Source organism: Chrysemys picta, chromosome 1 (assembly GCF_011386835.1).
Source record: "Chrysemys picta bellii isolate R12L10 chromosome 1, ASM1138683v2, whole genome shotgun sequence".
Classification (NCBI taxonomy): Eukaryota; Metazoa; Chordata; order Testudines; family Emydidae; genus Chrysemys; species Chrysemys picta.
This window is the reverse complement of record NC_088791.1, coordinates 153654052-153675784: the sequence shown is the minus strand read 5'-3', so window position 1 is coordinate 153675784 and position 21733 is coordinate 153654052. Positions and strand designations below refer to the sequence as shown.

The window sequence follows — 21733 nt, the reverse complement described above, 5'->3', positions numbered from 1 at the left end:
GCTTCATACCACGACAGCAATTGCTAATATAATTCATTTGTCATATAAATTATGTCCATGGGGACGTCCCATAAAATTAATTAGGTCAGAGACAGAGGAAAAACAAATCAAAAACTTCTAAGAACTCCAGCAAATAAGAGGTTTTAGAACCAGCAGCATCCACAAGATCAGTCAAAAGTTCCTCCTCCTTGTCTTGTTCCCGGGAGGCTAACATTGAGAAATATCTCAGGCTCATCAACATGACATAAATTATATTGGTTGTCAGGAAGGTACACAGCAATTTTGAAATTTCAAATTTTGCAAGCAGCACAGTCTTTCAAGTGGATTACATTATAAACTGAATGGAAGAATTTCAGAAATGCAATTCATTAATACACTAGGCATTAATTTTGTGGAAGTGGTTGGTATGAGCAAAGTGACATCAGCAAAATAAAGCACGTGTTGTATTCATCACACAACGTGGAACAAAAAAAATGCCTAAAACCCAACAATTTTAAAAATTAATCAATGGTGTAATTCCACTGAAGTCAAAACCACTGAATTTTGCCTATCCACAGACTTCAATGGAGTTAAAACATGACTGCCCCATGTATGTATCCCATACCACATTGGCTTATTTTAGTGACAAAACATGTTCTTACTATTATTTTTTCCTGTCAACACAGCAAGCATAGTCAGCAGCTGCCACATGACACACCCACAGAAGTTAATCCATAGGCCAAATGTTAGTCTGAACAGCAGGGCACAGGTTTTTGAAAGGAAGGTGCTTAGGAGAAAAATGGTGAAAGAATTGTTTGGGGATTGATTAGCTCAGAGACTCCCTGACATTAATAAGAGTTGTGCAGTTAAAACTTGACTGGGCACTTAACAGAATTTAGAGGTTAGTTTTTAGAAATGTGACCATCAAAAACCCTAGTTCTGGACATCCCCGAACTTCAGTGGGCCTTATCACTCCTACCAGATCTAATCCTACCCACCCATCTGTGAACATTTGTGAAATCTGGATCTGAAGTATGTGGGATAGCCCATGTTAGAGTGCAGGCTATGAAGTCCTTCTGTCATAAAATATTTGTGATGGCAAACTTCATAAATGAATAGTGCACTTTTTAATGCATTTGAGTGTCTTGCCTCAGCCTTAGGGAGGCTTTGGAGGACAATAACCATATTAACTTGATTTTTCGGTCTGGAAAGCCCAGGATAGCCCAATCACTGTGCAGCTTCACTCTCATTGCCACATTGTTTCGCAACAGATTAGATATCCCACCAAGGATACGTATGGGACGGCTGCACAACACTGGACAATGCTTCAGACTCACAGGAAATACTCATCTCTCAAGCACAAAGCAATATGGATAAATATAAATACCATGAGCCAAATTATGCCCCTTCTCATGTCCTCCCATAAACCTCAGCAGAGCTGTACAGCACGTAAGCAAGCACAGAATTTGGTTCTATATATCAAGTTACCCATAATTTCTAGCGCTATTGCTCTTTGGGGGACCCACATATAGGAACATGTATACTAAAAGGTGTAAGCGCAAAAAAGGCTGAGCTAGCAATCGCTTAACTCAGAATTTGATTAGTTTTTGTAGATTTAGCTCAGAGCTTTAATGTAATTTAAATGCACTGTCGTCGTCTGCATTACATACATACCACACTGGGTAAGTGGGTGTGTGCATGATGGTCTGAGAAAAGGATTTTGTTTTAATTTAATTTTGAATTGATATGGTGAATTCTAGTGCACCAGAAATTGAAGCACCAATAGCACTGGTTGGAACTGGGCATTGTGCAGGCTGACACTATGCAAGATTCCATCATTCAGCTCTGCCAATGCACCTCAGTCCTGACCTGCAGCCTCCCCTGCTATTCAGTCCTGGGCTATTCACGCAGTTCTGCTAATGCATCTCAATCAATCCTGTTCTGCAGCACCCCTTGCTATTTCAGTCCTGTACTCGCCACACAGTACTCTGCCGACAAAACTCAGTTTGTCCTACAACTCCCTATGCTATTTCAGAAATGGGCTTTCACTGAGACATGACTGACAATCATGCCAAATTGTGTGCACTGGTGATGTGAAGCAGACATACAATAGACTAATCAAAGGACTAGACTGAGACCAGAAAACTCTATTCCCTTCTGCCTTAACCTAAATATGAACCCAGGTTTTTTCAGGCAAAAGGCTACTGAATTAGCCTGTGTACCTGATGCATAGGTACAGACAGATACTGTAGGTACACAGATGTCAGGCATTCAACCGTTCCAACTGGATACAGTTAGGAATGTATTGCCAATGGCTTTTCTGGTGTGAATCAACAGGTGGCTTGGCACCAAGATGACTATTTCCTTGTGGGTTTCACCTCTGGTTTCAGGACAGAAAATGAGATGATACCTTTTCAATGCTGCATTTCAAGTCGGCTATATGGAAAGCAATTCCAACCAATTCTCTCCCTCTTGCAACGTAGAGGAAAAGTGCCAGCCACTGCTGCTCTTGCCATCAATCCACAATGCAGGTGTTGGGAAAATGCAAAGAAAAGGGGGGGAAAAGAAGAAACAATAAAATACACAAATTGAGTTTTGCATACATGACAATCAGAATATATAATTACCACTTCTACAGAAAATAGCATAAAAAGGTAAAAGCACCAGAAAGAAAACAAAAATAAAAAAGTTGCTAGTCTGACAATCAAAGGTTTTCCTGAAACTGACAATTAGAGGGATAATTTCAAAAACAATTTATGCATGAACAACAAAAACAACAACAAAAAATGAACCCAGACTTTATTTAATATGATAGGATACTTTTTAAAAAACACAATGTCTTGGGAAGTATACAGTAAACTTAAAGGGACACCTGTTAAAAGAATACACCTATTACAAGAATAGAGTTTGCAGTCACTAAACCAAAGTATACACAGAAACATTATACCCCCACCCCCAAAAGTGTGTGTGTATGTGCATGTGTGTGTTTTCTCAGGGAAAAAAAAAGTCACAGTAGTTGAAAACAGACTAGTACAAGAAGTTAACCTGTTCTGAAGGCCATGAACTAAACCCTTCAATCAGAAGCCTCTTGAAAATTGGGAAGAATTTGGATTCAGATCCAAACTTTAACAGATTGAACTATATATAATTCCAGCTCCAAACCCCCTTCGTTTTTTGGAAAAGTCTGGATCTGAACTTTATAGCTTGCTCTCTGTCTCTGCCACCTCTTGTTGTGCATGTCTTATTTTCATAAGCCAAACACTAGTGACATCTACCTCTTCTATGACATGGATGAGATTTTTAAAAGCTCTCAGCATTACTCTGCTCCAACTGAAGTCTGTGGTAAAACTCCCATTGACTTTAATGGGAACAGAATTTGGCTAATGCTGAGTACTTTTGAAAATCTCACCCCATACATGTATCTGATTACAACAATCTCCCAGGAACTGGTGTCTGTTACAGAGTGATACATGTAATGCAAACCTAAGTTGCAAAATGAGCTTTTTGGAACCAAGAAAAAATATTTTATTTCAGAGATATTTTGGAAGAGATGATCGCCAGAGTGCAGCGTACTACCCAAAAGAAATCAGGACTAGAAAAAGACTAATCTAAAATGTTTCCTCTGGTAGATTTGAATGTCCATTTATATCACAGTATTCTGTAGTTGGACCCTTTTGAACAATGATTAGGAAAGAAAAGCCAGCTAAACCATGCCTTTCAGATCAAGGCTTTGAAAACGAAGCATGTCTCTCCTCTCTGGTGACAAAATGGAGTAGTAACGTGTACAAAATCAATATGGCCACCAGCCAACATAATGGGGCCTTATTCTTCAGTCCACAAAGTGGGATCATAAAGAGCAGTGAGAAACTTCCCTTGACTGGCAATTATGGAAAATATGATCCTTTAGGAAGCTCCACACACCAGTGTACCTACAGAACATAGCCCTGCCGGATTAGGTCATACCAAAGCATCTGCGCTAATAGTGACTGAGGAGCCAAGTCAGGAAGGGAGAATGCACAGGGCACTGGACTGATTGGCAGGCTGTATTCTTGGCTCTTACACTGACCTGCAGCTTGCTCTGGGGCAAGTCATTTCACCCCCTCTGTGCCTCTATTTCCCAGCCTGCCCTCTTGTTTATTTAAACTGTAAGTTCTCCAGGGCAGGAACTGTCTCTCACTATGTGTTTGTAAACTGCCTAACACACTGTGGCCCTGATCTTGGTTGGGGCCTTTAGGCATTACAATAATACAAGTAATAACAATAACAGTATCTTTTCTCAGACAGCAGCCAATACTTGATGGTGAGAGGAAGGGAAAATACAACCCAATTGTGACAACACATTGCCAGTTGAACAGCATTATCCACAGGTTAAAAATATCTTCCTGTCATAAAATTAACCAGCCCTTTTAAAAATCCAGCCACAGTATTTGATACCAACAGCTCCTGCATAAGCAAAATCCACTACATTCTGAGTGGTCAATAAGGGTGGCCTCATGATTTGTGTTCCAACTCACTAGAAGTGAGAGATCAGAAATGGGGGATCCCGTGATTCCACTGTTAGAGGGGAAGATATGGCCGGCCCATGAGTTGCTGAGGTTGCAAAGGAAAAGCAGCTCTTTGACTTACTTATGCTTAAAGCCAATGTTATTGAAAATATAGTTCCTTTAACTGTTTCTAAATAATTCATGCTATTCATTTAATATTGTGACTCCTTCTTAGTACTTGGCTCTGTGTACTAACACTGCATATACTGAAGAGTAATTGGAGATTCTACAGTGTACTGAATGCCTCATACTTGGATTGCATCAAGAGCTGATATCCATATCCATGTGCCCACATTTCTGAGGCACATAAACACGGTGTGCATGGAGGATATCAAGGAGTACCGTTGTACACAGCTCCGTATCTAGCGGAGTGCCACAGGGGTTGCTCCTGGTGCCGATTTTGTTCAACATCTTCATTAATGATCTGGATGATGGGATGGATTGCACCCTCAGCAAGTTCTTGGATGACACTAAGCTGGGTGGAGAGGTAGATGCGCTGGAGGGTAGGGACAGGGTCCAGAGTGACCTAGACAAACTGGAGGAGTGGGCCAAAAGAAATCTGATGAGGTTCAATAAGAACAAGTGCAGAGTCCTGCTACAGGCTGGGGACCAACTGGCTATGTGGCAGTTCTGCAGAAAAGGAACTGGGGATTACAGTGGACGAGAAGCTGGATACAAGTCAACAGTGTGTCCTTGTTGCCAAAAAGGCTAATGGCATATTGGGCTGCATTAGTAGGAGCATTGCCAGCAGATCGAGAGAAGTGATTATTCCTCTGTAATCGGCACTGGTGAGGCCATATCTGGAGTATTGCATCCAGTTTTGCCCCCCCGCCCCCGCCACTACAGAAGGGATGTGGACAAATTAGAGAGAGTCCAGCAGAGGGCAACGGAAATGATCAGGGGGCTGGGGCACATGACTTATGAGGAGAGGCTGAAGGAACTGAGCTTGTTTAGTCTGCAGAAGAGTGAGGGGGGATTTAATAGCAGCCTTCAACTACTTGAAGGGGGGGTTCCAAAGAAGACAGCGGTAAGCTGCTGTCAGTGGTGACAGATGAAGGTGCAATGGTCTCAAGTTGCAGTGGGGGAGGTCTAGGTTGGATATTAGGAAAAACTATTTCACTAGGAGGGTGGAGAAGCACTCCATCCTTAGAGGTTTTTAAGGCCCAGCCTGACAAAGCCCTGGCTGGGATCATTTAGTTGGGGTTAGTCCTGCTTTGAGCAGGGAATTGGACTAGATGACCTCCTTAGGTCTCTTCCAACCCTAATCTATCTACGGCACTTGGATACTAGATGTTTGGAGCATCTTTAAGAGCAGTAAAAGACGGCAAAGTTCTCTTCCCACTCATACCAACATTATCCTGTCACTGCTACTCCTTCTAATGTTTTCTGGCAAACTCCCAATTTTCAGTCTTACTGTTTGCTTGAGAGAAGCACTCAGAGGAGACTGTGGTTGTCTTGCTCTTGGAGCAAAAACACACCAACTTGTATCTCAAGATAATGGTTCAGGGGTAGATGGAGATTGAAGGAACAGGAATGATGGCTGTACAAGGGTACGCCTACACTGCAATTAGACTGACTCGGGGTCATGGGACTCGAGCTAAGGGGCTGTTTAATTGTGATGTAGATGTTCGGGCTTGGGCTACAGCCCAAGTTCTGGGACCCTCCCACCTCCCAGGGTTCTAGAGCCCGGGCTTCACACTGAGCCCAAATGTCTACACCACAATTAACAGTCCCTTACCCCAAGCCCTGCAAACCCCAGTCAGCTGGCATGGGCCACTCATGGGTTTTTAATTGCAGCATAGATGTACCCAGGGGGTATGAGAGCTCCCTGCTGACTAATCCACATAGGTCATTGCTGTTGGCATAAGAGGAAGATGAGCACTATACCCAAGGCCAGCAGAAGGAAATGGATTAGGGTATAATAAGTAAGCCCAGAACTACACAATTCAGGTTCCAATTTAGGCCAACCTTTTGTTGGGGCCAGCTGCAGGGAGTGCAAACACACATTCAGGTGCCCTAGGAATGGGGGCAACCACCACCAATAAAACAGCAGTTCCATGCAGTTCCCCAGCACGGCGAGTATAATGACAACATTTTCTTAACTCTGTCATTGGCTGTGAGAGCACAAGACCCTGCTTTACTGATCCTCTACCACTGCAGTGGCACTTCTTGCCTCAGAGATGTCAAGAGGTTTTATGGGAACCCACTTAGTGTTATGGTTTAATAGGCCTATTTTCAACCACATGCCTGAAAGGCCTTTAGACATTCCTTCCACTGATTTGTTTATTTTAAAGAATTGCAAGTGCCGAGTGCATAGGATCCTGTTCTATCGGCATGAGCTGCTAAGTTTGAATCCAGAACCATATCTAAATTTCCCTAGAGCTTGGGACTGTTCCGATCCAGTTTTGAACTGACCTGGCACAGAGATACAGGACAACAGAGAAATTCGGTAAGAGATGTGAATCTCCTCAATATTCAGGATGCTTGGTAGAGCTGAGTGAATAATCTGAAATAAATTAAATATTTGAGAAATTTTACATTTTTTTTCTACTTCCCAGAATGGTCAGCAAAAAGATGGTGACATTGTCTGTCTCTTATACTAAATTATTTGGGATTTTCTTCAGTGAAGGAAGTCTGCGGCTTGTTCAAGTTGTGAATTGCAACTTGTGCTGCATTGGTGAGTCATGTGGTATTGGTTTGAGTCTCCGATTGGGTGATTTACAAAACCAACCAACCTCCTAAAAAAGCTAATTGAGAATTGCATAATGTATTGTTAAAATTAGCAGCACACACTAACTGACAGAGAATGAACTGCAAACGTATAATTCAAAATTCATTTTTGGTGAATAGCTGGGCATTTGAATGAAAAGTGTTTTAGCTACAAAAGCTTGAGCATGCAAATCTTCATGGAAAGTGAACAAAGTCATATCAAAATTCCTTTTCAAATGTGAATGAATATCAACTAACTTCCCCCCTGCACACTATTGTGTCAATTCAAGTGTCTGGATCTGGATTTTGCTTCAGGACTCTAATTCCACCATTATCTGGGACCTAGCAAATTGTGCTGCACAGGCAGGACAGAAGAAACAGTGAGTAACAAGATACGGTGAACACCCCCATCCACAGATTTATCACGAGGGGGTTGGGGTGAGTAAGATAGAAGGAAAGGAGGGAGGAAGCCAATGGTTCAGAGTGGACTGCTGCTTTGGTCAGAGATGTCAGAGTACACCAGAGGTAACAACAGGACAGAGAGAGACTTTCATAGAAGAGGAAATGGTTTGTAAACTTGTAACAGTCCACTATGCAGAAAGCTAGTCTTACTACATCAGAAAGGAGACGAGAGGGTTGGAGAGAATGTGGATGAGCCTCGTCTCCTAGATTTTATTCATTGCTCCCTGCTTGACGATCCATCTGCCTCTGGTCTACTGGGTCAAGGTTTGGCATTAGTGCTTTTTAAAATTATGATTTTAAAAACTGAACTGAGGGAAATGAATGATGAAGAATTCTGCATATGCTAGAGAGTCTGTTTCTACTCTTCAAAGTCCTTAATTGGTTATACAGACTGACTATCCTAGAGGCTGCCCTCTCCATCCGCAATTCACTAAGACAGCTAAGCTCAAAGGGAGAAATTAATCTCATTACTGAAAAACCACACAAGGCCCAATCCACCTGAGCCCTTCATGTGGGGCTTGAGTAGAGCCAAGGGATTGTGCAGGCACTGAACACTGGAGCGAATTTCACCCAAAAAGAGCACTGTGGCTGACGAATCCCTGGATGAAGCTCTTGGTAGTGAGTGTCAATGCAATCCAGGTAACAGTCTCTTCTCCTTTGCAGAAAGCATCAGAATGTGCACTAGACGGAGCACATTCAGCGCATGATGCAAACCCCATCTTTTTGCACAAGTCTTCCCCAACAATGAAGGCTTAAGAATGTCCTGGTTTCATTTCTCATGGACAAATGTCGATGGGAAAAAATTAAGTAACAGTGACTGAAGCAAGGAAAAAGAAAAAAAAAAAAAGCCGCGATCGGCGGCATCTCTACTGCCGCTTCATTCTACGGCGGCAATTCGGCGGCATGTCCTTCACTCTGAGAGGGAGTGACGGCCCTGCCGCCGAATTGCCGCCGAGTGGCCGGAGGTGCCGCCTCCCTCTTCATTGGCCGCCCCAGGCACCTGCTTGCTACGCTGGTGCCTGGAGCTGGCCCTGTCCCCTTCATAATGTCAGCAATACACAGCTAACTAGTCACTGTGATTTGGAACTGGAACTAGGGGAAATCTCAGTCAGGGTGGGAATGATTATGCAGGAAACCCTAAATCATTATTTTTGATGTGGAGCACTGGGAAATGCTACCACCAGAGATAAAGAGGAGTTTGAGCATCAGCAGTTTAGTCTCCTGGGAGAAACCTGTATTTGCTCACTTGCCTGCCTATTTTTTTGGGAGGGAGACAGAGTGGTAGGAGAGGAGGAAGACATCTTTCCTGCGGCAGCAAGGAACGCTGAAAGTGTCTGCATTTCAAACTTTGCTAAGAATGTATCTTTTGTTCCTTCTCCTGCTTTGTTTCCCTTTAATGATAGCTTTGCTGTAAATCCCATTTGTGAGCAGCTCTGATAAATGCAAATTTTAACTTGTAAGCAATACTTTTCAAAATACTACTACATTTGAAAATGAAAATATAAGAGCCCGAGGCATAAGATCTTCCCCACTCTACTCAACTCTCCCGTGTACAGTACTGCATGCTATTATTATTGTTGAATAGCATGTTGGGTTCTTGGCACTGTACACATCTACTGTACAGGGATATACAGCCTGTGCCCCAAGGAACTACCATATGAGGTGGGACAGAGCAAAGGGTATCGCACCAGAAATAGTTGCTGGAGGCAATTTGTCTGTGAAGCTCAGGACACCAGAATGGCTCCTGGAACACTAGGGAGGTCCACAGAGGTGTTGAAGAAGGATGATGTCATAGTTGAGCCCCTGATATACGCAACCATAATTTCTCTTTATCACTTTGTGCTCAGGCATTTCAAGTACTAAAATTCTGGTAGTGCTTCAGACGGAAAGGTTTCCTGTACTCTTTTCCACATGCCTTCACCCAACACAGTCAGCGTTTGGCTGTATAATTAATATAGGCATGCAACAGCGTTCAATCACATACAACAGTGTGTAACCATCACAGCAGTATGGCCTAGTGCCTAGGGCACTGGTCTGGGAGTCAGGAGGCCTCAGTTCTGTTCCTGGCTCTGCTGTTTGCCCATGGGCAACATACTTCATCTCTCTGTGCCTCTATTTGCCCTCCCATCCTGTGTCTGTCCTATCTTCTTAGACTGTAAGCTCTTCAGGACAGGGTCTTACTGTGTCTCTGTACAGTGCCTATCCCAACAGGACCGCGATCTCAGCTTAAGCCTCTAGTGTCTACTGCAATACAAATAATCATCAATGGTGGTCCAATCTTAAAGTAGGGGCCATAGGTTAGTTTTGTATCTTTGACAATCATGGGGAAACCAATGGTCTTATTAATTTATTACAATAAAACTAAAATGTAAACTTGTTGTTTCTATCTCTTCAAGCCCAGTTTTAAAAGGTAGAAAACAAGTGGCCAGCATGGTCTTGTACGGTGGCAAGGCAGATCCCAAGATACTCTCAGCACTATTGGGCCCCTGCTTCCAAGGACCAACCCCATTTGCCCTCCCAGCTAGAGAGAAGTACCTGAATTAAAAGAGGAAGAACTCCTTAACAGAATGCTAACAGGTGTATTCCCAATTCTCTGCACAGGGCATTAGCCAGGAAACCCTCATTAGTGTTAATGAGAAGCGCATGGCTAAATTGCAGCCCATTCAGTTACCAACATGAGCCTAAGGCATGTCTCTAAAGCACTACAGAAAGTCTGTGTGACTGAAGGAAAGAGGCCTCTTTGCACTTGTTTTGCAGTCCCCATGGATCTCAGGATCCCTACTTGTTTCAGGGGGGAAGTCCTTAGAACTGGATAGAAAATAAACAATACAAGAATAGAAAATGAAGCAACAACACGAACTCTTCACCTGCAACACATAGCACTGAGGGCTGGGCCAAGGGAATTTTCAGAGCATAAATGTCTGTCACTGGCAGTAAGTTTAGTCATGTTTTTAAAACAGTGCTGAAAATATGCCCATTACATGTTGAGATGAAGCTCCCTGGGTACAAAAGGATGGTTATTCTAAGCTCCTGTGTTATTTCTCAGAGACAATAAGGCAGAACAAAGCATAGACTGAGAAAGAACAGTACAGACAATTCCTCTAACAACCCATATGTTGGACACGTCTACTGGCATAGGCCTGATCCTGCATACTTCACTCACCTAAAAGTTTCATTGAAGTTTTAAACCCACCCTGCTTGTATTTTCCTCTGGCTGCTACTCCATAATTGGCAAATGCATATTGCTGCTCTCAATAATAGGAGACAACTCACCCTTCTGAATCTCCATTCCCCAGAGGCTGAGTCTCACACCCAGCCACCTGCTAGTGGACTGTTACAAGTTTACAAATGATGCTGATCACTGGCAATGTGATATTACATCCAGGGTTTTCATTCACAGTGAACAAACCTCTTAAGATGCGAGTTTCCCCCACCCATCCATCCATCCCGCCCATGCTTAAGCTAAAAGAGCAATTATTATAATTCAAAATAAAGCTTTTTTCTGCTGGCTGTCTATACTTATTGGCCACTGCTGCTGCCTTACCAGTAGCACCACCAGTATCCACAGAGCTCCTGAGCCTCTTTATTTTCCCTCTGCTGCTTGCCTGCCTGAAGCAGTGTTACCAGGTGGTTAATTACCTCTGCAGACCTATTCAAAAGCCTTCTAGGGTGTATCAGGATTGTTTTAGGCAAGTGAAAAAAAAAATAAACAGGTTCAGGTGTTCTGGGGATAAAACAGAAAGTTGGGCTTACATGAAATTCTGGTTGGAGGAAGAAAATAGTACCTGGGTGGGTGTCTAGGAACAATGCTGAGGTGATGGGAGTAACATTTGGAAGTGGGTAGTTAGTTACTCCTGGTGCTGGCTCGCTCTCACAAGCTCATTACAGCAGAGTAACAGATTGTCATGTAGAGTCTTTCATAGTGTAACTGGAGGAGGATTGGAAGTTCAATGAAGGGTGTTTTGGGATGTTACTTGAGGGGTTGCAGAGGTTATGGATTCTAGTTATCACTGGAAGGAGTGATGTGATTTCAGGTTAGGGGGTGCTGGCTGCTCTTATTGGAGGATGAACTAGGGATTATTAGAGGTGATTTGGGGGTATTGAAAAGGAGGTGAGTTCCAGGTGGCATGACTCATTCCCCTCCTACCCACCATCTGACCTTGAAGGGAAAACTTCAGTGAGAAGCCAAAGACACTCCAGTAGGTAGGGGCTGACGCAGCAAAGCAGAGGCATATGGTCAGGTAGAGAACTTTCTAGAGTGTTGACTGGACTTTCTCTGAATTGTATGGGTTGATTGCTCTAATCCAGGAGTAGGCAACCTATGGCACATGTGCCGAAGGCGGCACGCGAGCTGATTTTCAGTGGCACTCACACTGCCCGGGTCCTGGCCACGGGTCCGGGAGGCTCTGCATTTTAATTTAATTTTAAATGAAGCTTCTTAAACATTTTAAAAACCTTATTTACTTAACATACAACAATAGTTTAGTTATATATTATAGACTTATAGAAAGAGACTGTCTAAAAACGTTAAAATGTATTACTGGCACGCGAAACCTTAAATCAGAGTGAATAAATGAAGACTCGGCACACCACTTCTGAAAGGTTGCCGACCCCTGCTCTAATCCCTCCCCACAGTCTCTTCACTCCACAGCTGCTCCCTTACTATCTTCTCCCCCACCCCATTCTCCTCACCCACCCACCTTCCTTTTTTTCTCATTTAGCTGATTTCTTTTGAAGATCTTTTTTGAAGTACCCTTCAACAACAACAACTCATAAAACAACAACTGCGGCACTAAAGTGAAGTTTACTGCCATCATATAGTTCACTCCACTTGTGTGTTATACCTCTCCCCGCACCCTGCGTCTGTCTCAGGGCCGGCTCTAGGCACCAGCAAAACAAGCTGGTGCTTGGGGCGGCACATTTTTAGGGGCGGCATGGCCGGTGCCAGAATGCCGCCCCTGCAGCCCCTAAAAATGTGCTCCAGTCGCCCTAGCTCACCTCCGCTGCTGCTGCCACTGCACGTCACAGCACGCGAAACAGCTGATTCGCGCGCCGCTGCTTGCCCTCCCTCCCAGGCTCTGAAACCTGGGAGGGAGGGTGGAATCCCGAGCGGCCGTGGCGTGCGAAACAGCTGATTCACACGCCGCTGCTCCCCCTCCCTCCCAGCTTTGAGAGCCTGGGAGGGAGGGGGAGACTCTGAGTGGCCGCGGCACGCGCGCCACTTCTCCCCCTTCCTCCCTCCCTCCTAGGCTTGAGAGCCTGGGGGGGAGGAGGCAGGGCTGGGTATTTGGGGAAGGGGTGGAGTTGAGGCGGGGCCGGGGGTGGGGTAAGAAAAAAATGGGCAGGGGGGAGAGGGGGCGGCAAAAATCCTAGAGCCAGCCCTGGTCTGTCTGGTCTACTTAGATTGTAAACTCTTTGGTGCAAGGATTATCTCCTACTGTTTTTGTACAATGCTCAGCAAAATGGAGTTTCACTTTTGGTTGACCCTTACGGTCATGTAAGAAACATGATTAATAATAACAGCTGTTGAAGGCTCTTTGCCTGCTCATAGTGCACCAGCAAAGCAAAGGGGGTGGGGTGGGGTGAAGTGGAGAATAAATGCAATAGAATAGATGTTTATGAATCAGTTTGTTTGTTGTATTTCTCACCCATGCCAAAAATAAATTTTAAAAATGATGGCCCACATTCTGCTCCCCTGGTACTTCTCCACTATGTCAATAGGGTTACAAAGGTGACTGGGAGCATTTGGCTTGAGCTTCAAATCCATTTTATGAAATGTGGGGGAGGCAAGGAGAGAGGAGGGGAAGGTGTGGATTCTGAACCTGCTCCTACGGGTTTGATTTTGAGGGTGATTCAAACTCAGAAATGGCCCATTTTCCAGTTCCAGTTTGGAGCTGGCTGAAATTTTGCCACAGCAGCAGTTCTCATGAGTTTTTTGTCCAAGATTTTCACTATTTGGAGCTGAACTCTCACAAGATTTTTGGCACCATGAAATCTAAATCCAAACTGTTTCCAATTCATCCAGCCCAGATTCCACTGTAAGCCTAATTTTGTTCTGAATCCAACAGTTTTGACCAGAGCTGGTTATAAATTTTCTGGAGCAACTTTTTTTTTTTTTTGGTTGGAAAATACATTTGTTGAAACTGAAACTTTTTCATGGAAACATGCAGGTTTGAGGAAACTTTTTTTGAGACGGGTGCTCAAGTCCAGGATTGAATTTCTGGTTGAAAGCAGAAAATGAGAGATGGAGAGGACCCTGGCCCTGCTCTGCCTGACTGGGACCAAGGACAACTGAGGATGTGGGTCTCCCACATTCCAGATGAGGGCCCTGATTACTTGGCTATACAGTCAATCTCTCTCGTGTGGGAGTGGGTCCTCTTTACACCTATATTTAAATATTCACTGAGGAAACAGCAAGAGGATGACTCGATAATCTGGTGGTTAGGGCACTCACCTGGAATGCAGGAGACTAGGGTCTAAATCCCTGCTCTGATTCACTGAATATGGAATGAAAACAAATTCCAAAAACTCAAAATTTCTCTCAAAACAGAATTCTTGTTTTTGAGCCAGCCCTAGTCTCAACCCATTTCCACATACAGCGTGCCATAACACCGCCTTTGACCTCAGGTTTTACAATAGCCTCTTTGCGGGATACATATTTGTGTGTCAATATATGAGTTACATCAGACAAAGAAAGAGGAGAAGCCCGAAAGGAGGGGGGTGGGAAGGTAAGATACCTACCAAGCGGTTAGTCTCTAAAGTGTTGCCAGTCGTGAAAGGACTTGACGTGCTAATATCCGTTCATTCAGACTCTTACAGACACGCTAAGAGCGTGACGGCTGGCAGGCGCTGCATTTAAGTGCTGTTACTGAGGCCCCCAAATATTGACAGAGTGCCAGATTCTAAGAAACTATTGATGTATGCAGCCGGCCGCTGCTCCAGACACCTCTCAGACAGAGTCTTTAAATGTCACAGATTAATGAATTTTCATGAAATGGAGAGTGAGAAAAAGAATAAAAAAAAAATCCCACAGCATCCACATTAAAGCAACTTTTATCCCAACACAAAACTCTGTTCTAAAGGGTAGAAATCACTATTAGATAGTATAGGATTATTATAGTTAGAGAGGCTGTGGGAAGGAAAAACCCAAAGATCTATTAGATCGGTGTTTCTCAACCTTTTTGATACCAGGGACCAGTTTACTGCCTTCCTAAACATGTGAGGAAGATCTCAGGGTCCAGCACTGGTCCGCGGACCAATAGTTGAGAAACAGTGTATTAGATCATCCCATACATCCTTAATGCAAAGGCAGGATTTGAGATGATGATGGTTTTGCAAAACCACAATCAGGGATCATACAGATCTGGGTCTCCCTTTATCCAAACCCACTAAGGAGTAGGTTCAGTTAAACAGTTCCCATTTGGGGTCAAAAGGGCTTAAACTGCAAAATCTGCATCTGAATTTCAGACAGCCCTAAGTTCGGGGCATTGTTAGAGAAAGTTTTGGTTGAAGCCCCTGTTTACTAAAAGTACTATGCTAGATCTTAACCAAGAAGCTGTATAAAGTTATCTGATGACATGAAATGTCATGTGATAACAAATATGCTGATTATTTTTCTTTCTGAATTTATACCAGTGAAGCTGAATACGAATGAAAGAATTTCAAACACCATTAAAATGTAATAATGCAAAATGCAGTCAGCACATAAATGACAACCCTATGCACGAGACATCATTTTAAAGAAGGGGAAAGTGAGAGGATAATACAGGCAAAGGTAAAAATGGGCCATTTATAACCAAACTACATTAAAAATACTGCTTTAATGAGCCCCTCTATGCACAGTACGTTGGAGTCGCGGATCCACATGCTATTTGTTCCATTGTTTACAGAAGCACAGATGGTTAATTCCTGTCAGGCTGAATTGTCCTCATGTCCCCCCCTACAAAACTTTCCTTGTAGATTTCTATTGAATGTGGTGACACCTAGTGGGGTGTGGGAAGAGTTGTTCAGCTAAGGGCTAGCTTCTTCCCTCCCCCAACCGGTTTGCAGGGTCACTTGATAAGACTTGCACAAGAAATGAGGTGCTGCCCAGGCCAGAATCACCAGGATTTAAAATGAGGTCCCGAGAAGCTCAGAGTGTATTTCCAAAGCAACTGAAGCTCTGTATTAAAAGCCACCTGTCTGTGAAGGGCAGTTTTCCCTCACTCTGGTGTGCTGTGTAATTAAAAGTAACTATATCATACACACTGCGGGCTGGGGGGGGGGGGTAGGCTTAGTCACATGTGCTACAAGCTGGGTAGCTGGATATAATTTACACACAGGCCCAGCAAGTGGACAGTATCCTAGACTGGCGAGTAGTCCCTTCTGTGAGGAGAGAGAGCGAGCAAGCTAGCAAGTAGCAATATATAAGCTTAATTAACACAACAAGACCCTATAGTTCTCCAGTTCCATTTTCAACTGTGGGAAAAGTTAACTCTCTGCCCAGAAATATTAATGTCAACATCCTCTGTCTCTTGGCCACGTACAAGTTCATTTTAAGAAGAGGAAAATATGCAAATGAGATTTTGTTGTCACATCATCTTGTCAGTCAGGTTATTTGTGACTTACTTTCCCCCCGCACACACACTATACTGGGCAGTAACATGAAAGGACTGGCACATCCTGTTGCCAAAGCAAAATATTTTATTTTTAAACCACAAAGCTCTTCTTTTGATAAGTCAGGTGGAAATTGGTTTATGATCTTTCTCATGTTGAACTCTGACTACTGGCATCCCAGCCTCACTTGTAAGTAGCATGGTGGCCCTTTGAAGTCCTTCTGAACTTAAGAACAGTTTGTTTGCAGCCTTACCACCTCAGTTCTGCAGCCCACACTCCTGAGTACCTCTCAACTACTGTTGTACTGATCCAAGTAAATTTCCCTGGAATGGCATCCAACTCTTTACCACAGTCCATCCATCCATTCCCATCATCCATTCCAAAGGGAGGCATTTAAACCACTTACTGACACCTAGTGAAGCTGGTTAGATTTCAAACAGGGACTGGTGAAGTTGCACATGGAGGTTTCAAAACTGGGGCGGGGGGGGGGGGCAATGTAGCAGCACCTCACAGCAGCCAAGTGCCAATGTACTGACCTCCTCCCCAACACTGGCTGTCAGCAGGGTTTAAACCAGGATCTTCTGCAATGCTTCACAAACCTCAGCTGCTTGAGCTAAAGACTAAATCCAGGAGCTGGGATGAGTAGCAGGCAGCTCTCCTCTGTGGATCAGCCAGGGAGAGGGGAGACGTAACACACATGGAGCAGTGGGTTACACTAGCATGCATTTGCATATGGCTGTCAGATAACTGAACACTCCAATAGGTGAGGAGGCAATGTGTCCAGGTGTTCCTCTTTAAATACTTCATTAATCATTACAGACAAATTAAATACAGATTTTTCACAAGGGATCCATTTAACACATGGTAGGAAATTGGGCCCTGATAGAATATACTTCAATATTCTTTCATTGGGACTTTTGAGTGGTCGTTTGAACTATCTCCATTTCTCTCTCTCTCTCTCTCTCAATCTCTCCTCTCTTTCCCATAGGAAGTGCTATACTGGATCAGACCAGTGGTTCACAAGCCCAGTATCCTGTCTCCAGCAGTGGCCAGCAACAGATGCTTCAGAGGAAGGTGCAAGAGACCATATGCCCCTATGAAGGTCTCATCCTACTCCCTGACAGAGACTGGCTTCTGCTTTGAAGCAGGAGGTTTAATATACTGTCTAGAATTTGGTAGCATTAACTATTGTAACTCTAGGTATTCTTGTTATTCAAAGAGATGTTTAATTCCTTTCTGACTCTTGCTCGCTCACTCACTCTCAATCAGTTGCATTGAAATGTATTTTCCCTGAACTCTGCTCAGTCTGAGGCTGTGTTACAAACAGTACAGCACACTTCATTCCCAAACCTGTGCTGCGAAATGACAGGCCTATCACAAAACCCAGTCTGTGATGATCTCTGTCATCACAAATGTTGAATATACCACCGGGCAATGCAAGCTCTGTCTCCTCAATGATGGAGTTGTACAGGTTTGGGTTTCAGATAGAGCTGTTTGTAACAAACATCCATGGGAAATTTGTCTGCATCGTCAGGGGAACATCATAAAGTGGGGTTAAACGGATTTTAAAAAGTAACAGAACTGGAAGTGAGGATGTCAGAAAAGGGTGATTGGTGCAACTTTTTAACTCACTTCAGAAATGGTGTATGATTTTTCAACGAGCTTTTGGCATTTTGATCAATTTAGGGCTGGAATAAGTCTTGTGACTTATCCAAGCTCGTGCAAAGAATCACTGGCATATCCTCGTATTGATCCCAACATCATGCCAGGTCCCAGTCCTTTCTTACAAACCCCTAGATGAGCTCTCGCTAAATGTTATTGCTGTTTTCTCTGAATAACAGTGCTAAAATCAGTCCTCACTTCTCCATCCCTATTGCTAAAATGCTGCATCAGCAGAAGGGTGTCCGGGTCCTAGGACAGGGATAGCAGAGGCTGGTCAGGATTGAGGTGCATTGGTGGAGCTGTGTGGAGCCAAAGTGTAGTATGGGGTGCAGCAGGTCAGGATATGTATGCAAGACAATCAGTGCAGGAAGTAGCAGGAAAGAAAGGATTACCGAATCATTGAATTTAATGACCAATGAGGTCTCTAATTTCTAACTCCTTCACCTAGTTTAGGATTATCCCATGGGCTATCCCTGCCTAGCTATCTATCTCTTTTGTTGTCTCTGTATCTCTCCCATCAATGAATTCATTCATTCCCTGTAATCAGCACTGATTAGAGTATTTAATATCAATCTTTTTTCTTTTCCTCCCCCGCCCCTTTTTTTGCTATAGAAAGATCTCAATCAATTTGTGCACACCCCTGCTTGTTAAAAGTTGCACTTCTCCTGCTGACTTACCGCTCTCTTAATCAAAAGGGCAGGAGGAAGCAGTTGGGATTCATTCTTCTTTTTTTTTTTAAACCACACAAATGTCAACTTCCTAAAAGGATGTTTGGCATAGCTGAGTTCAGTCATGTAATGTACAAAGTCGGCATGATCAAAAGGTTGCAGGACTGCCCACTGCTAAAGAAGAGGGAAAAAAGGAACCTGGGATCTCTTCTGAAGTGTTAGAGAACACATGAGCCAACTGTCACCACTAGAAACACTGTTTCTAGTAACAGTAGAGATAAGCCTGAGACACACAATGTAGGTCCAGATCCCAATAACTGCTAAATCTGGGGGTGTTCTGATCCAGCTTTTTCCAGATTGAATAAAAAGGGGTCTTTATGTAGCTATGGTACTGTGGGGGGTTGTTTTTGTTTTCTCTGTATTGCACCTTTACGGTTGTAAGAACTCTGCCTGTGTGGAGAGAGAGCAGTTGTTTTGTCTTCAGCGTTATTGCAGCTTTCATACACGAACACACACACACACACCCTATCAATGGGTTTTATATTGCCACTCATCATTCTACTGCTTTTGTTTCTCCTTGTTATTGTTTTCCTTTATCTAACAGTCATTTTGGATTGAAAGTTTATCAATGGCTTACTTTCTGGTGATGGAATCATAAAAGAAGTAGATTGGATGTCAAGGTATTTTTCTTCAGATATTTTGTTTTATCATTTTTCTCCCCACAGTTCTTTTTAAATGATTCCTTGGAAGCTTTAAGTGAAAACAGTTTCCCTATTGAAATTTTTAATTTATATATTTTAAACAAAAGTGGTGTTAATTTTGTGCTGGCGAAAGGCACTGGACTGACAGCCTTAGAGAATGAAGCTTTTATATTCACAAGTTACGCACAGTGCCAGTGCAAACTTCCTTGTACTGCTTTGTCACTAGGCACAGCTACATAGAGACCATATCTTGGGAAGATGGCATAGATCAGCCTCCTTGACCCTTCAATCCTTGGTTTTTTTTCTGAGAATGCCCATGAATTTAAGTGTCAACTGTGGTGTGGACACCTGTTGACTGGGAAGTGGATTGAGACCCACCAAACTCATTTCACAAGGCCATCAAACAGTAACAATTTTTTTGGTCACTTCCAGCATGGTAGTGCTGGTTGTGAACATCTCTGAAAATGGAAAAAGTCTGTTTCCCATGACAGCTCTCCTGAACTTTTCTTTTAAGTGCCATCTCATGTGCAAACTGGTTTGTTATTGTAGGGTTGCTCACGAGAGCAAGGCTGCAGGCATTCATTTATATCTCCTCCTTTCTGATGCAATGTTCCTGCTGTTTCACCCACACTATGTTTGCTCCATTTTGCTCTGCTTCTTATGACAATTTTCACAACTTTCTGCAGAAGTTCAGCATTAGAGAACACTTCAACTATCCCATGGGCTTCAGCCAGATGTCTGAGCTCTCAGAGGCCTTCTAGAAACACTGGTGGTCAGAATAGTTTGTGTTAACCCTTCAGTGAGCCTGGATCCAGTTTACCAGCCAGAAGAAAAATCAGTCAGTAGACAGGTGCTCTCTGTCAATCTCTATTTAGTACAAAAATCTTAATTATAGATAGAATTATAGATAGTCCCAGAACAGTAGCCTGTGATTAATTCCCCCAATAGCAAAGCATATGAATAATAATCAGAATTTGGAATCCGTTCCCAAAGGGAAGAGTCTCTGAACTGTATGTCACAGGGATTTGGGATCGGTTCCCAGAGGAGAAAATATCTGCTGGGGAACTGGTAGAATGGGATTGATGTCCTGATAATAGAATATTTGAACAGCAATATTGAAATCTCTAATGAAGAGAGGATGTGGACACTACCATTTATATTGTTTCAAAGCCTCTCTGTTTCAGCAGAGAGATGACGATAAAGCATGAAAAGCTATGCTAGCCATAAACAAATCACTTTGGAAAAGGCAGTGTTGCCTAATGGATAGAGCCCTAGGCTGGGAAACAGGAGAGTGGGGTTCTATTCCTGCCTCTATCACTGGCCTGCTGGGTGACCATGGCTAAATCATTTCAATTCTCCGTGCCTCAGTTTCCCCATCTCTTATTAATGGGGATGATGATACTTCTCTCCTTTGTAAAGTGCTGTGAGACCCACAGATGAAAAATTCTATGTAAGAACTAGGTGTTGTTACACATTTGCTTATTTTACACGGGAGAAAATATCAATCTGAAAATAGTACTTTGTTTAATAATTAAATGGTGTGCAAAGCAAAAGTGATTCTTGTTCTCAAGGAAATGCCAAAATGGCAGTGGGAGGGGCAAACAACACGACCCTGAACATATCCTCGGGGAAAAAACATCTTTTGTAAAGTTCCTCACAATGTATTGAAATGACTAATTATTTGTAGAGAACAAAGACAACAAGGGGGCTCTGCAAATCTCCTTTTTCTTTTTGTTTCTGTAATATATAGTTTTTTGTTTTCCTCACAAGTTGGTGACTAATTTTAATGACCATGAGTCATATCTGAAGCTACACATGCTAAGATAAATCTACCTTTGCATTTTAAGGTAGATCATATCCTATAGCAAGCTTCCAGGCTGCAGCTGATCACTGCAAGGGTCAGGAAGGAATTAGTCTACATGCCAGAGTTTCACTATTGCACAACTCGCTCCTTGCACTATTGAGGAGGGAACACCTTCCCCTGAAACACCCAGTACAGGTTGCTTCAAAGGTAGAATCCAGATGAGACGGACTGACCGTCTGCTCCAGTAGGGCAAATACTGTGTTCCTAATGGAGCTGTTAAGCCTTTAAAAATATTTCAAAACATGTTTTAAACTTCCCAAATTGTAGACGACCTCTTTAACTTAACAAATGTTTGATGCAGTGAAAGCACACGAGTCAGCTGGGGTTCCCTACTAGTCTGCATGCCACTCCGATCCATAACTGTCCCAGGATCAATTCCTAATTCTCAACAAAATATAAAATGTGCTGCCTCTGCCAGAAGCCATTAATCATAAACTGCTATTGCTTTCATTTTACGAGTAAGCCCATCTTCTTGTTCAAATCTCTAATTTTCCACAGTGACAGAGCAGTTCTCTATACATCACTCAGCTCCACCGGCTTCCTAGATAT

The 21733-nt window shown here is 43.2% G+C and overlaps 1 protein-coding gene across 48 annotated transcripts in view; it reads right to left on the bottom strand.

Moving 5' to 3' along the window:
* Positions 1-21733, bottom strand: part of ZBTB20 (zinc finger and BTB domain containing 20) — a 660688-nt gene that overhangs the window by 216762 nt on the left and 422193 nt on the right. For 35 of the 48 annotated variants that reach the window (XM_065587156.1, XM_065587258.1, XM_065587254.1 and 32 more), the window contains one exon: positions 2390-2482. The exons of 8 other annotated variants lie outside the window; for them this stretch is intronic. The gene's annotated coding sequence lies outside the window, so the exon portion shown is untranslated. Of the gene's footprint in view, positions 1-2389; positions 2483-6938; positions 7030-21733 lie in introns of all 48 variants that reach the window. 5 more of the 48 variants (XM_065587112.1, XM_065587249.1, XM_042852662.2 and 2 more) reach the window with 1 other exon arrangement.